Source organism: Tupaia chinensis, unplaced genomic scaffold (genome assembly GCF_000334495.1).
Source record: "Tupaia chinensis unplaced genomic scaffold, TupChi_1.0 Scaffold000542_1, whole genome shotgun sequence".
Taxonomy (NCBI): Eukaryota; Metazoa; Chordata; class Mammalia; order Scandentia; family Tupaiidae; genus Tupaia; species Tupaia belangeri.
Window position 1 is genome coordinate 2,535,240 of NW_006160055.1, and position 17,027 is coordinate 2,552,266.

Genomic DNA, 17,027 nt, shown 5'->3' on the forward strand with positions numbered 1-17,027 from the left:
AACAGAAACTGTGTGTGTGTGTGTGTGTGTGTGTGTGTGTGTGTGAGAGAGAGAGAGAGAGAGAGGAGAGAGAGAGAGAACAGGAGGGAGCAAGAACGAGGTCAGATAACATTATGAGATGTGTGTGCAGCCAGTGAGCATGGCATATTTATGAATGGAGAAGAGACACTGCAGTACAGCAGAAAAATGAGCTTTAGTGTCCAAGACCTGATCTTCAGTTCCCAAATCTGTCTCATAGTTGCTGTATGACACTGGAAAAGTGACCTACTTCTCCTAGTCTCAGTTCACCTCCTGTAAAATGGAAATAATAACAGTTGCAGAATTGAATGAGATTATGTTTATTTTTGTCCACATTTATGAAGTGCTTAATAAATACCCTTCCTATTACGTGGCCGGACATCTTCACTCTGATGGTGTTTGAAACATTGGACACAAGATAAAGCGATAGTGGCTAAAACTGCCCTCAGTACAATGTATGGTTTTATTACAATCTGGCAAAAAATGATAGCTTTTAGATAAAATGTAGACCTGCAAAACTTTGATCAAGAAATATTAGATTTGGAAGGATTATAAAGTCACGAAATAAAAAGGTTTAATGTTAGAAGCTATTAGCATTTATTTTTTTATTTTTGGTTATAGGGAGCTTGTGCTAGCTAAAGAGATAGAGATGAGAGAGATAGAAATGAGAGAGAGAAGAAAGTGAGAAATCACCTCTTAGGGATGATGGCCACACCACAATTTCTTCCCCTCCATTCTCCTCTTGGGATCTTGGGCATGCATGCACATGCACCTGGTGTGATTTTCAAACTGCCCAGGTCCAGGACTCAAGTTGTGAAAGTGGCCATGTGGGACCCGGGACCTTAACCTCCATGCCACTTGCTGGCCTGTGATTAACAATTTTTGATGTGGACAAAAACATATCAAGTAATTAAGTAGTTAATTCCTATATGACTTACAAAATGATTTATCCCAATTAAAAGCTTCAATAACATTAAATGAGAAGTAGGGAAAAAATAGGAACTTTCTATTTAAAAAGATCGATCATAAATAAAACAGGCTTAAGGAAAATTCTTTTTGGAAAATACATTCTTAATGAGAATTTATCAATATAGATATAATTTTTTCGGTTTTTGCTATACAGTGCATGCACTTGCTAGAAAGAGACAGTGAGAGCAAAAGTGAGAAATTACCCCTTAGGGCGGATGACCACACCATGATCCTTTCTCTTCCATTCTCCTCTTGGGATTTTGGACATGCACGCACATGTATCTGGTGGGATTTTCAAGCCAGGACTTGAACTGTGGTTGGCCATGTGGGAGTCCAGCGCCTAAACCACCACACCACCTGCTGGTCTCATAATTCTTTTTATATATATATATTTTTTTTTTTTCTACAGGACACATGTGCTTGTGAGAGAGAGACAGAGAGAAGTAAAATGAGAACTCACCCCCAGGGTGGCTACCCACACTGTAATCCATCTTGGGGCTTGGGGCATATATACACATATGCCTGGCATGTTTTTCAAGCCACCTGGTCCAGAAATCAGACCACACAGTTAGCCATGTGGGATCCAGCTGCCTTAACCACCACGAAACCAGCTGACCTGATGCAAGTTCTGATTCAAACTTTGCACTGGTGGTCCAAACGTAGAGGTATAGTGATACTGCACTGCTATGTAATGGTGGAAGTCCTATGGAAGACTTGTTTGGTTCCAAGGTCACCCTGAACATTCTGGGCCCACACATGTGATCCTAGCTGACTGTGAAGGATGGGAGAAGGATGGTAGAATGAGACTCTCTGTTGAGGGTCCCTTTTTTCTCTTTGTTTCTTTCTATCTCCATCTCTTGAAAGGAAGGAAGGAAAGAAGGAAGGAAGGAAGGATGGACAAGAGGGAGAGGGGAAAGGAGTAAGGAACTTTAAAAAAAATGCATTGGGGGGCTGGCAGGTGGTGTAGTGGTTAAGGTGTTGGACCCCCACATGCCAACTGTGGTTCAAGTCCTGAACCTGGTGACTTGCTTTCTCACTTTCCCTTTCTCTCTCTCTGGTCAAATTAAAAAATAAATAATAATAACAAATATAAATAAATATTTAAAATAAAAAATTGCATTGGTCAATACGGAATCAAAATGTCCTTGGGCTCTATATGGTAAAATCAGTCTTTGCAATCCTGATGAGGATGACAATGATCTTGATGACAAATGTTATGAAAGATATTTTGGTGAAACATTTGGATAAGGTGTGGATAGATAAATATGTTGGGATGTCCTGATGGAAAAGGAGACTGTTTAGGTCCTGAGGATGCCAAGATTAGATGTGTGTATTCCCTTTGCCTCCTTATTCTTTAGGATTTGCATGGTGTCATTTCTCAGAGAGACTCAGGCAGAAGAGAGAGGGGTGAGTTTAGGAACAGTTGACAATAACCACCAGCCCTTGATTCCCTCTAGGTAACTAAGACTTCCCAGATCAGCCCCCAGCATGAATTGCACACATGGGCCTGTGATAACTCTGGGCTGAAAGACAGCAGATCAGGTTCACAGCTCCAGAGCCCTGTGCCCTAGTCTGAGTCTGTGAGTGGCTGGCTGCTGGCTTGACTGGGGTGATGAGGGGCCTGCCCACTCATCCCCTTACTTTTCTTGATGAGTCTTGCAGCAGCTATTAAGTACCCCTGGTTGGTTCCTTTATCCTATGCTGCACTCCTCTTCTCTTTCTCTCCTCCATTCTTCTTGCCCTCTGGCATTTTTGTTTGAGAGTTAGAATTAGAGTCAGTACCAAAAAAGATGATGCTTATGGAAGATAAGGATAAGAATTTATTGCACATGGCAGAGGTGGGACAGGTGTGGGGGAAAATTGTTGCCGAAGTGGTGTGAAAGGGCACTCAGGCCATGTGTCCCGAACACATGGGTATTGAACAGATCTCATGTATGACCTTGAACTTACATCTGCCTATCTCCATTTCTGGCTCCACAGGCACATCCGTCTTACCAACAGACACACATCACCATATACTGATCACCTTCAAATCTTTAATAATGCCCGTTTGTCATAGCTTACACATAGCCTTGTCTTCCTGCAACTTGTAATCTAGTGCTTATCCACTCCTCCAATAAGCATTCGTTGACTGGAACTATTTTTCCAAATGCCTTGCAAGGTAGTAAGCTACCCATCACTGAGAGGCTAGGGAATGATTAGGAGTGGTACACATGGGACGCTTCCATGCTGAGTTGCATGGCTTCCATGGTATCTATGAATGTTCTCTACACTGCTTTAGGGTCTAAGAGTTTGACAAAAGGAATTGCGGGGTGGCCATCCCCTTAGTGGGTGCTTTCTCACTTTCTCTTCTCTTTGCTGATGGCAAATATGGAATGAGAAAAATACACGCTAATGGCCTTATGTCATGTACATACCAGGAGTAGTGCATGTCCGTTGTTGGAATAGAGTACAGAGAGAATTAGGAGGAGGAGGAGGAAGAAAAAAATCAATCTTCAGAGGAATTTTTTCCCTCACCTCCCTGTAAGGTTGGGCTGAGAGGAGTCATTGTATTTGCCCTTGGTCATTACAAGCAGCTTCTCCTTCCTCCAATGAGGGATCCAGGTATCAGTTTTGCAAGTTTGGAACCTTGTAGTCGCCTGCATTTCCAGTCCCTGACCTGGTGGCTTAAACTCACGCCAGGCACGTGTGCATGCATGCCCAATATCCCAAGAGGAGAATGGAGGAGAGGGGTTGTGGCGTGGCCATCCTCCCTGGGAGGTGATTTTCCACTTTCTTTCTCTCTGTCTTTCTGGCGAGCGCATGCGCCCTATAGCAAAAGCCTCTCAAAAAAGAAAAGAAAGAAAGAAAGAAAGAAAGAAAGAAAGAAAGAAAGAAAGAAAGAAAGAAAGAAAGAAAGAAAGAAAGAAAAGAAAGACAAATTTACCCTTTCCCATTCTAAGGAGTAAATCTTCCTAGGGCCCTAAGAATTCTCAAGACTACTTGTCTCTTCCTCTGCTCTTGCATAACCCTAAAAAAACCACTCTCTCTCTCCAGGTCTCCTGTTTCAGGTTCTGGGGTAGGCAAAGGATTTCTTGTGGTTGGTGATACCACCTCCAGGTGACCGCTTCATCTGTCCATGGTGTGTGCTCAGTGCGATTGTAAAGAGCTCCTGTTTCTATGCCTTTGATCAAGTTCACTTTCAAATAATTTCTGAAATCTGGTGTTGCACTGTTTCCCATCTGTGGAACTGTTGTACAAGTTACAGAATCTTAAAAAGTGGAACCTGTCAGAGACTAGTAGAGATCATTAATCCAACATCCCACTTCACTGATGAGAAAACAGGCCAAGAAACAGCAACAGACTTGCCCAGGTAGCAGGTGGAGGTGCCAGGGATGAAGGTCAGGCATTCACCAACCTGTTCCCAGATCCACTGTGGGCATCAGTGCTCTTTGGGAGCCTAGTGTTGCCACGCTTGGCCTCACTCCCAGTCCAGACTACTTCTGTTCAGTACCTCAGACATCAGAGAAAAGAACAGCTCTGTCCCCACTTGCCCCTCACCAACCTTCTCCCCCTCCCAGTCTATCACAGAGCCAGAAAGTGTAGGAAAACTCATCCTTTGAAGGGGTGAACTGGTCTATGCAGCCGATTACTCCTTTCAATGGCTGCCCTGCTCATTTCCCAGGAATTGACATTCCAGTTGGGAGAGATTATGCACAGGAGTCTGGGCACCCAAGCATGATCTGAGCACGAGGTTTGGAGGGGAAGGGCTACTTCCAGTAGCAGGAGGCCTGTTTTGTCCTCTAAGGGTGTGAACAATGCCCTCTTCCTCAGGCTCTTTTTCCCAAAGGTCAAGAGCTTCCATTTGCTCCCCCCCCCCAGAAAATGAAGTTCTCCCCATTTCTGGGAGGATGCTGTGCATTGCTCTCTTATTTTAGTCTATTTTCATTCTTCTGAGCTTCCACCAGAAAGGTGTCTTATTCTTCACTGAAGAGACAGGAAATATGACTGGGGAGAGGGTAGTGAGAAGGGAAATGGAATTGAATTTTACTTTTTGTTAAGTACAAATTAGAGACCTGTTTTTCAATCTTTATAAATTGTAAAATGTTTTTCATGACCCTTCCAATGCATTGGTCCCCTTTCTAACTGAATTTGTGATGAACTTTCAGTAAAATATTGATTATAAAAATCAAAATGTAAAAAATCAATCTGCTTAGTAGTTACAAATGATGGTTTATTGCTTTGGGTTTGAAACTATTAATGAAGTAGAGTTTCCTTGGAAATTCTAAATTTGGGGGCCAGCAGATGGCATCATGGTTATGTCTCTGAACTCCCACATAGTTGACTATGGTTTGAGTCCTGGACCTGGTGGCTTGTGTGTGTGCGCCCAGGATCCCGAGAGGAGAATGAAAGAGAAGAGACTGTGATGTGGCCATCCCCCCTGGGGGGTTGATTTCTCACTTTCCATCTCTCTGTCTCTGTCTCTCCAGCAAACACAAGTGCCCTATAGCAAAAAATCTTAAAAAGAAAAGAAAATTCTAAATTTTTATCAAGCTTTTATCTCACAAAACAATTTTCTGAAAGCATTGCTTTTGCTTGTGTAATTTTGTGGCTTTTCTTTCTTACTTTTTGCCAATCGGTTCATTAAACTAGGTCTACAGAGTGTGAGGAATGACCAGTTCCATCCTCCTCCCCTACTCTACCCTGCTTCACTAGAGTATTCATGAAAGTATACTTATTGGGTGTCTACACATAAGAGATTTATAAGCTCTTTTTTAAAAAAGAATTATTTATTTAATTTTTATTTATTATTATTATCTTTTTTAATTTGACTATATATATAGTCAAATTAGAGAAAGTAAGCCACCAGGTCCAGGACTTGAACCATGGAGCCATATGGGAGTCCAGTTTCTTAACCACCACACCACCAGCTGGCCCCAAGATTATAAGCTTTTTTTTTTTATTTTTATTTTTTGAGAGGTTTTTGCTATAGGGCGCACTCTCCAGAAGGACAGAGAGAGCCAGAAATCACTCCCCGGGGGAATGGCCAGGCCACAATCTCTTTTCCTCCATTCTCCTCTTGGGATCTTGGGCACACACACACGTGCCCACCATGAGGTTAAGCCACTGGGTCTGGGACTCGAACCATTATTGACTACATGGGACTCCAGGGACATAACCATTACGCCAACTGCTGGTCCCTTTTTTTTTTTTTTTAAATAGGCCATATTTTGTTTTATTTTTAACACCCATCATGCCATGGATTCATAAAGAATAGGTTCCAGAAGCTCGGGCCCCTTTCCATTGGTTCTAACAAAGTGTGCTTCTCTGGGTGGAGCAGGCTGTGCTTCAACTGAATGCAGGTACCTTCCTCTTTGGCTTCTTTCTTTTTGGTCATTTTCCTTCACATGTTTTAGGAAACTATCTCTGCTCTTAGAATGCTTAATATGCTCAATACACACATTAACTCCCTTAGCAAGAATCTTGGCCTTAACTTATTTGTTCACAACAATGCCAACAGCATGCTGGGTAACATTGTAGACTCTTCCAGTTTTGCCATGGTAACAGTTGTGGGACATTCCTTTTTGAACAGTACCCATTCCCTTGATATCTACAATATCACCTTTCTCATAGATTCCCATGTATGTTGCCACAGGAACCACTCCATGTTTTCCAAAAGGCCTAGAGAACCTATCTAGGGTGTCTCTCCTCTTTAAAAAAATCATTTTTGTTAATTACTGGAACACAATGGTCCCAGTCAAAAGGTGAGATTCTAAGCCCTTAATGTCTCATTATTTTATAGTTTATTTCTTCCACAAGACAGAGACAGAAAGAGAGACAGAGAGACAACACCTCAACAAGACAATCTACCTCCAGTCTCAGCCAGGTCGGATTCTAAGCTTGTGTGTCTGTGCACAGCATGTCTGGGGAGATCCCAGAACATGAACCAGGACCCCTCTCACCTGAGTGCAGTCATGCTCCTGCCACACCACACCCTACCCCTACATCTCATTATTCTTTCCTACAGTTTTATTAGGTAACTACTATTAGATAACTATAATACTATGGTCCTCATCTTATCGACAAGGAAACTAAGGCACAAGGAAGTTAAATAACTTGCCCAACACTCTCTAAAAACCATTCTTATCACTACATCTATACTAAAATGCTTACATTGTCTTGTTTTTCGTGGTCATATGTATTGACCTTCAAAAAAAAAAACTATTCACTCTAGGTGCCAGCAAGTGGCATGGTGGTTAAGGTGCTGGACTTCCATTTGGCCAATCGAGGTTCAAGTCCTGGACCTGGTGGCTTGCTTTCTCATTACCCCCTCCTCTGTCTCTCCTCTGGTCAAATTAAAATAAATAAATAAAAATAAATATAATTAAATAAACAATTCTTTAAAAAGCAAAAACCATTCACTCTAAAACAGCAGTATAGAAATACTGTGCCATTACTTCAAACCATGCAGATGGAGAAATACGGATGGATGCACATGTGTGCACACTCATGCATACATACATACACACACACACACACACACACACACACACATGAGGTTGAGCTCATATTTGGAGAGTTCTCTGAAGTAGGAAACTGGCTACATAAGTGACCACAGCCAATAACTTATCTCATGGAAGTTAGGGCATGAAAGTCAGAGATGAGAAGATCTACAGTCTCGGTGCTCACGTGCACCCTGGGCTCGCAGTGTGAGAGGGTCCTTGACTCCAGCTGGAGTCCAGGCCCGGAACTTGAACTGTGAGGTTGCAGCCGGGATGGCCCTGAATGTGCTGGGGCCTGCTGTCAGTGTCTCTCTCTGGGGGGCCTTTTCCTTGAAGCTTCACTCACCTGCTTCGAGGGAGAGGACCAACTCTTCTCTGTACCTCCTGCCATGATGCTTTCACAGCCAATTAAAATTCTATTCTATTCCCAGCAAGGGAGCTGGCAGGCTTGGGTCTCCCCAGCAGGATGGGTTGGCTGCAATTAATATCTCTTCTGGAGCCTGATTAGCCAGGAGGAGAGGAGAGGCCAGAATACTTCTCCTACTCCCAAGGCCACATTTAAATTTGAACATGGGGGCTTCCCAACCTGTTACCTATATTTGGAGTCATCAGATAATGCAAATGTGTTGACCCCTTCTATTTTACTCTTGGTACCTGGATCAGATAGTGAGGAGGTCATCTCTCTACTGGCCAGTCCTAGGAATAAGGGGAGGACAGACTCCTTTATTCTCCAACTTCTAGATCATTGGAGTGAACTGAGGGTCGACCTATTTAGGCACAGGCTTGGAGCTGGGGATTCAACAGAAGCTGCAAACGTAATGTTTAGTGTATTACTTTGGGGCTTTGAATGTAGAAGGTAATGTATAGGAATGATGCATTTAAGAAAAAAGAGGGGGGCAGGTAGGTGGCTTGGTGGTTAGGGAACTGGACTCCCATATGGCTGACCGCAGTTCAAGTCCTGGACTTGTTTTCTCACTTTCCCTTTCTCTCTCTCTCTGTCTCTCTGGTCAAATTAAATAACTATAAATAAAATTAGAGAAATAATTCTTAAAAAAAAAAAAAAAGAGGGTCAGCCCTATACCCTGGTAGTTAAGGGAGTTGAATCCTACATGGATGACCACATAGTGCAAATACTGGTCCTAATACTTTGAAAAAACACAGTAAGCATTTGTGCACACATGCCCAGAATCCTGATAGGCTGGAGAGTCAGAAGAGGGATTGTGGTGTGACCACACCCCATTGTAGGATGCTTTCTTCCTCTGTCTCTGGCAAGTGCATGTACACTGGCAATACAAGAGAAAGAAAAAAACACAGAGAAAATTCAAAAGATAGAAAAAGCAGAGAGAAGGAAATTAACTTATATAGAATGTTTACTTTGTGGCAGACTTATCACATGTATTATAGCAAAAAGTCCTACAAAAACTACACTTCTACAGATGGTGGAACTGAAGCTCAGAGAGGCTGAGGACATTGTCCAAGGTCACAGAGCTAATGATGAAGGTTGACTACCAATGGTCCTATATCTTGTGCTTCCCTGTGGCCCCTCTTTTTTGGCAATGCCCACTCACACTAACTTCGAAGTAGCCACTTGATTGGCTTTGGCCAATGGAACATTAGCAAACTCAATACAAGTAGAGGCTTGAAAAGCACTTGTATTTTGAGACTTGCTCTCTCTTATGGGTAGGAATCTTCTGCTCTCATGCAAACAAGCCTGGGCAGTCCATCTGGATAATAAAGACATGCGGGCAGAGGTGGTATGTCACCTCTAGTCCAGCCGGGTTCTAGCCCACTCACTGGTACCTGAGTAAGTCCAGCCAACATCAACCAAACCAAGTTAGCAGAACCCCTCTGCCAACTTGCAGACTTGTGAAGAACATTAAGTGGTTATTATTTAAGACACTAACTTTGGGGTACATACATAGGAGCATAGTTAGCAGTCAAAGTTAACCAATAAAATGGCAGAGTCAGAAATTGCCTGATTTTATGGCCTGTGCATTAGTCATTAATTCATCATGAAAAGATAGGAAAAGGCTGAAATTGCAACAGGAAGAAGCAGGTTAGATTAAGGTACATTTTTAACCACAAAATCTCCAATAAGGATCCTACTGGCAAAGTGTGGGGAATCCCATATTTTTTTCATCTTTTTTTTTCTTTTTGTCAGAGGTCATGTGTACTTACCAGAGAGACAGAGGGAGAGGGAGAAAATACTCCCTAATGGTGAGTGGTCATACCACAATTCCTTCTCCATTTCTCCATTCTATAGGGATTTGGGGCATGCATGCATAAGCACTCAGGGTATTTTTCAAGCCACTAGGGCTGGGATTCAAATCAGGAGGTTGGCCATGTGGTATCTAGTTCCCTTAACCAATAGGCCACAGGTTGGCCCAGGTTCCCATATCCAAGTACTTTTAAAGGCAGTTGGGGACCAGCAGATGGGGTGTGGCTACATTGCTGCACTCCCACATGGCCAACTGTGGTTTGAATCCTGGACCCGGTAGCTTGAAATTCATGATGGGCTTGAGTGCATGTCACCCAGGATCCTAGGAGGAGAACTGGGGAGAAGGAACTATGGTGTGGTCATCTGCCCTAGAGGGCGATGACCCTCACTTCCCCTTTCACTGGGTCTGTCTGTTTCTGTCTCTCTGATGAATGCACATACCCTAAGGCAAAAACCTCTAAAATAAAAAAAAAGGCAGTTGTGTCTTTTTTTTTTAGAGAGAGGTTTTTCCCATAGGGTGTGTGCATTTGCTGGAAATAGAGAAAGAGAGACAGAAAGAAAGAAATTAACCCCCAGGGGCAATGGCCACACTGCAATTCCTTCTCTCTGTTCTCTTCTTGGGATTTTGGGCACACACGTGCATGCACCTGGTGAGTTTTAAGTCACTAGGTCTGGGTCTTGAACCATGGTCAACCATGTGCGAGTCCAGCAACACAACTATTATGTCATATGCTGGTCCCTTGACTGACATGTCTTAAATGTGGGACCCTGGGTCTTCATTACAGCTTGCCATCTCAAACACTGAGTTATGTTGAAACTCTTGACAAGAGTACTCAGTTGTCCTGGCATTCGTCAGCTCCCTGGAGAAGGAAAGCTCCTAGGCTGATTTTGCAGTCTCCGGCTGGCCAGGCACCCCCATGTTCTTTTTCATGCCTGAGCCTCTCCCCCAAGATTGCCTCATTGCTGCTCTTTTTGGGATTTGCCTCTGCCCCAGTCCTGCAGCCATATCCTGCTCCTTCCCTGCAGTGGAACAAAGGCAGAGAGTTACAAAGGAATGGGTTATCTACATTTTCTGAGCCTTTCTGCTCATACTTGGCCAAGAGAATGTGGAGAAAGGGCAAGGCCTTGGAGATGGGGCAATAGCAGTGGATAGTGACACAATCGGATGAGGTCAATTTAGCACAAGATCCCATGAAAGCTCTGTATCAATAATCTTCAAAACATCCAGGACCTTCAAATGAATGATTCCACTGTAGGGCTGTCTTTTTTTTAAAAATTATTTATTTAATTTTATTTATTATTATTATTTCATTTGATATAGGCACATACATTCATCAGAGAGAGAGAGAGAGAGAGAGAGAGGAAGTAAGAAAGCAAGCCATCAGGCCTGGCATTCAAACCATAGTCGACCCTGTAGGAGTCCAGTGCCCTACCCACCATGCCACCTGCTGTCCTCCAGGACTGTCTTCTAAGGAAGCTCATGGATACAATCTGTGAAAACATGGATCATCTTTTTTCATGACACAGTGTCATAGAAAAATACAAGTTGAAAACAGGCTGTACATTATGTTCCTGATTTAAGGGAATTATGTGTGTGGGAAGGGGCTGTAGTTAAGAGGACAATTTTGTTTTATCATGAACATGTAAAGATGGTTAAAATACAGTTCCTCCCAACCTCCCTCCCCAGTCTGGGCATGTGTATCTTGGGCTATCTCAGACACTTACCTTAAAAACCAAAAAGAGGGCCAGCAGGTGGCATGGAGGTTAAAGCAACTGGATTCCATGTGGGCAACTGAGTGGTTCAAATCACAGACTCAGTGGTTTGAAAATCACACCAGACATGTGTGCATGTGTGCCCCAAATCCCAAGAGGAGCATGGAGGAGAAAGGATGGCAATGCCTGAGGGTGATTTTCACACACACATACACACATGCACACCCTGCCAAGGGTGAACGTGTCCTACTGGAAACTAAAAAGGGGGTGGGGGCGGTCAGCCAAATAGCCTGGTGGTTAAGGTGGCTGGATCTCATGTCGTATACTGCGTGATTCAAGTCCCAGACCTTGCAGCTGGAAAAACAGGCCAGGCGCATATGCATGTGTGGCCCAAATCTCGAGAGGTGAATGATGGAGGAGAAGAAATTACTGCATGGCCATCCCCCACGGGATAATTTCTCTCTCCCTCTTTCTCTTTCTCTGGTGAGCATATGTGCCCCATAGCACATAAAAAAAAAATTCAATAAATGAATAAAATATGTGTAAAAAAAACCGAAAAGACTGGTAAAGGTCTACAAAAAAAAGTAGTTGAAATGATCAATGATATGAAAATAGACTCTAAAAATAGGATTGTTCACTGTGGGTGGATGATGGCTGAAGGGATAATGAATAAAATTCTATGTAAGTGTGAAGTGCAAGAGAAGGGGAAGCATGGATCAGGGCACCAAATCCCAGGGAATGACTGCAAATGGAAGTCTGACTGCTTAGCTACCTCCTTGTCTGAAAAAGGCTAAAGGCCAATAAAAGGAAGAAATAGTTTACAAAGTAGCCAGTAAAGAGGTGAAATGCCAGCCTATAAACCGTGGCAAGCACTAGGAACCTGGGTGAGTTGGAGGCCACGCGTCCTTGTGTATGAATGTCCCCTGGGCAGGTAACCTCTTGAATTCTCATTTCCAGAGCTGAAAGCTGGTGGTCAATCAATGCCCTGAAGGCTAAGGGATCTGGTCTTAATTCTTTAGATTTTTTTTTAAGTATGAGTTTATTTAAAATATATATTAAAACTAGAAGATGGCTACATGGGAATCTGTGATACTCTTTGCTCTCCTTTTTTTTATTTGAAATTTCCATATTGACTGGGCACTATGAACTGGGCCTCCGGGCTGGGCACTTGTAATTAAATTAAATAACAATAATTGTACAAATGTATGGGATGCAGTGTGCTATTTCGATATATCTATATCTATCTATCTATCTATATATGCAATATGTAGACAGCTCTGCAATTTAAGCCACGCCTATCACTACTTAGACAACACAGTGTTAGCATGGAAAGAAATTTGAGAAAACACCAATTGGACCATCTAACTTTGCACCCAGATGCAATATTCTAAGGTTATGGGTAGGTGAGTCGGGTGGACCATAAACATCCCCCAACCCTAGTGTAGGAGGTTTAGGCTGTCCCAGGAGCTTTGGCTTCGCCCCACATTGGTTTTCCTATACAGATCTCAAAGGAAAACCTTGGAGGCATCTGTGTGCAAGGGAGACTCTGGGGCTCCCTGGGTCGGGGTTGGGTGGGGACCAAAGGCGAGAGGATGGGGAGGAAGATCTTGGAAGACTCTCTCCCAGCCCCACTCTGGCTCTTCTCAGCCCAAGTAAGGACTACAGAATTCTTTGAAACAGAAAATGAAACTGCCAAGAAGACAGAAGCTACAGCCACTTGGAGCCGCTTAAGCAGAAGCGAAGTCAACAGCCTGGAGTCTATTCACGCACCCCAGTCATTCAAATTCTGCTTCGCGTGCTTGTTCCTCACAGAGTGGGGGCCAAGACTGCAGGAATAGTACACTTCCTCGAGACGTGTGAAAAGAGCTGGCCTGGGTTTTCCGCAGACGCTGGCACTGCTATCACCTGATGAGAAAGGCGAGACCTCGATCCCCCTGGAACAGGGGATCCACTCTTTGGAGCTCTGAACCTGGAGGAGCATGTTGAGTCTGGACTTTTTCCTATTTCAATGCTGCCCTACTGTGCTCCCCTGGGAAAGGCCAGTGCCCTCTCTGGGCTTCAGGTTTTTCAGTTCAATGCAGAATAATGATAATGAAGCTGACAGTAAATAGTGTAAGTCCCACACAGAGGAAGAACTGAAAACCAATGTAAATGTTTACTGCAATCCCTTGACAGCACAGGCAGAGGAAATTACAGGGCAAAAATCCTTCCCCGTCCTGCTCACCTCTCTTGGCTAAGCCCTTTATTATGCAGCTTGTTTTACCCTCTCATTCCCGCCCCTTGGGGCACTACAAAGCCCTCATTTGGCTCCATGAACACACAAGTTCACAGCCCTGCCTAGGGAGCGGGGAGGGCTTGCTGGTCCTCAGTGCTCACAACTTAACACGTTTTTTTTTTTTTCCTGTCACAGGAAGTAAAAACACATGCATATGAAAAAAGAGGGCTTAGGGAGGGAAGGGTCCTGAGGAAGACATGGGGGGGGGCAGGCAGGTGAATGAAGAGCTGGGGAATCCCTTTTGTTCTTTCTCCCCCTGGAATAACAAGGGAGTGAGCAGCACCTGGATCCTTCTGGCTCTCACCCCTGTTATTACCGGTGTGCATTCTCCAGGCTCCAGGTGACTCATAGACACACAGGTTTCACACTGGTGAGCTTCCTAAGTCTATAAAGTGAGGTGTGGGTCCAGCACCCCTTGTGGTAGCGATGGTGATAGTAATGATGAGTTATATAGAAAGACAAACAGACAGCGTAGTGCACATTTAGGTCGTTAGAGGTACAGGTCTGATTACGCATATACACACTAAGACCTTCTTTCTTCGTAGCAGCCCTCAGATAGCCTGGTTTGTTTGTTATGCAGATCATGTTTGACTTCATAGAACTGAATGTTATTTAAATTCAATTATTGCGAGGTTAAGTTCATCTTTCTAGCACCAGTTGAGTACTAGAGAATACGCAAGAGCAGCATCCTTTGCCCCCCTCCCTTGCTAGAGTCTGAAGAGAGTTGGCAAGGATAGGAAGGAACATAGGAAACTACAAGGAGGAACCAGCAGTTGGTGTAATGGCTATGTTGCTGGATTCCCATGTGGACGACCGTAGTTCAGGTCTTGGACCCAGTGGCTTGGATTCACACTGGGCACATGTGAATGCATGCCCAAGATTCCGAGAGGAGAATGGAGGAGAAGGGATTGCAGTGTGGCCATCCCCGCTGGGGGGCGATTTCTCGCTTTCTGTCTCTATGTCTCTCTCTGTCTGTCTGGCGAGCGCACGTGACCTATAGCAAAAACCTCTCCCGAAAAAAAGAAGTAAAAAGACACTACAAGGAGGGATGCTGCAGAGGATGCTCCTGTGTGTCAAAGTTCTAAGAGCTTCTCCTTATGTACTATCCTTTTTAACAAAAAAAAAATTATTTAACTTTATTTATGTATTTATTTTAATTTGACCAGAGAGAAGCAGGGGGAAAGAGAGAGAGAAAGAGAATGTAAGAAAGCAAGTCACTAGGTCCGGGACTTGAACTGCAGTTGCCCATGTGGGAATCCAACGCCCTTAAACACCATGCCACCTGCTGGCCCCTTCCTTATGTATTATCCTATTTCATCCTCATGAGATGCTGGGGAGGCAAGAAGTATCTTCTGTTTCACTTTACCTCTGAGGAAAACTTACCCAAGGTCACACAGATAGTAAGTAACAGGGCCAAGATTCAACCTGGCCAACCTGGGTCCATAAGCCCCAGCAACCATGCTACACCACCTCCTGCATGTCAAGTGCTTGGACAACACGGGACTCCTAGTGCAGGTTTGAAGGTGTGAGCTAACAGGGTGCGAGCACCAGTAGCAGAAGTGCTAGTAAACAGTAGGAATGTAGAGGACATGGCTGGGGCTGGGAGGGACAAGCAACTTGCATGGCATGTCTCACCTAGCAACTGGAAGGACTGGGATTTGAACCTAGCATATAGGTTCAAGGTTTGCATATAGGGCTTGGCACAAAGTAAGTGCTCAGTAAGTTTTAGTTATTGGTATTTATTTTAATCTTTTTGTGTATAAGAGTCTTAAAATGATGTAGGAGACAGAAGGTTTACTGAAGAGTATCTGATCCAGAACTTCACCAAATGAGTCTTAGCCAACTTTGCTTCAAGAGACAAGGAGAATCTTCTGGAATTGGAATCTCTGGAGTGAAGCCTAAGCATGTGAATTCTCTTTTTATTATTATTTTTTAATGATAGAGAGCGAGTACACATGCATGAGAGAGAGAGAGACACCACTCTGGGCAGGATCTCTTCACACCACAATCTCCTTTCTCCAGCCATTCAGCTCCTCAGGATCTTGGGTCCCCACGTGTGTGCTCAGCATGGTTCCAAGGCAACTCAGGATCTTAACCTACAGTTGCCATACAGCTTCCAACTTCGCAGGATGCGCGTGTTTCTGCTGCACCATAGCAGCAGGGCCTCAGCTGTCCTCTGAGAACCAGAGACTCAAGACCTAGATCACTTACACATGCAGTCATCAGCCTGCGCAGGGATTCACGCCCACCAAAGCTCGCGTTCTTGCTTTGTAAGAGTCAGCTAGATGCAGAGGTGGGCTAAGAGCCTAGGGCTGTGATCTGGAACATTTGTGAAATGTAACACATCATCACAGCTTGTTTGTACTCCCAACATCTGCTGTCTCCGCTAAACATGCTGAATGATATATTAATTACAGCAGCTAAAAATGAATTCTTAGAGAAGTTTACCACAACTCCTTAAAAAACCAGGTGAGGGTTTTGCACCGCTGAGGCAGAGCATCCCTCTGCCAGTGTAGGGACCGTGGGGAACTGGCCTATGGGGCAATTGAGTATTTGCCCCTTTTTGGGTAGATTTTTGCTATAAAGTGCATGTGCTCACTGGAGTGAGACAGAGAGAAGGAAAGTGAGAAATCACCCCCTCTGGGTGGATGGCTACACTACAATCCCTTCTGCTCCATTCTGCACATGCGTGATTTTGGGTACCTGGCATGATTTTCAAACCGCCTGGTCCGAGACCCAAACCATGGAGTCAGCCATGGGATCAGTACCTGAACCACCACACCACCTGCTGGCCATATTCATTCTCTCACTTGCTAGAAGGCTGTGCCCTTGGCCAGGCTTGACTTCTGGGAAAGAAAAAGCAAAAACCATGGTGACCTAGTATCCCTGATATTTCAGCCTGGTGGCACCATAACTTGGAAGCAGGCCCAGCCCGCTGCACACAAATAGCCTGATTCAGGCCACTCAGGTTTATCTAAATTAAATTATGTTTTTCTATTGAGCCAGACGGGGAACTAAGAGTAGAACATCCTTTAATTTAAGCTCTTTGGTAGCAATGGTGATAGTAATGATGAGTTATATAGAAAGACAAACAGACAGCGTAGTGCACATTTAGGTCGTTAGAGGTACAGGTCTGATTACGCATATACACACTATGACCTTCGTAGCAGCCCTCAGATAGCCTGGTTTGTTTGTTATGCAGATCATGTTTGACTTCATAGAACTGGATGTTATTTAAATTCAATTATTGCGAGGTTAAGTTCTTCTTTCTAGTACCAGTTGAGTAAATTTAGAGGCAGTTAGAGGAAATAGGTACATTTGTCTTATACCAGTTAAATTATAGAGAGAAAAG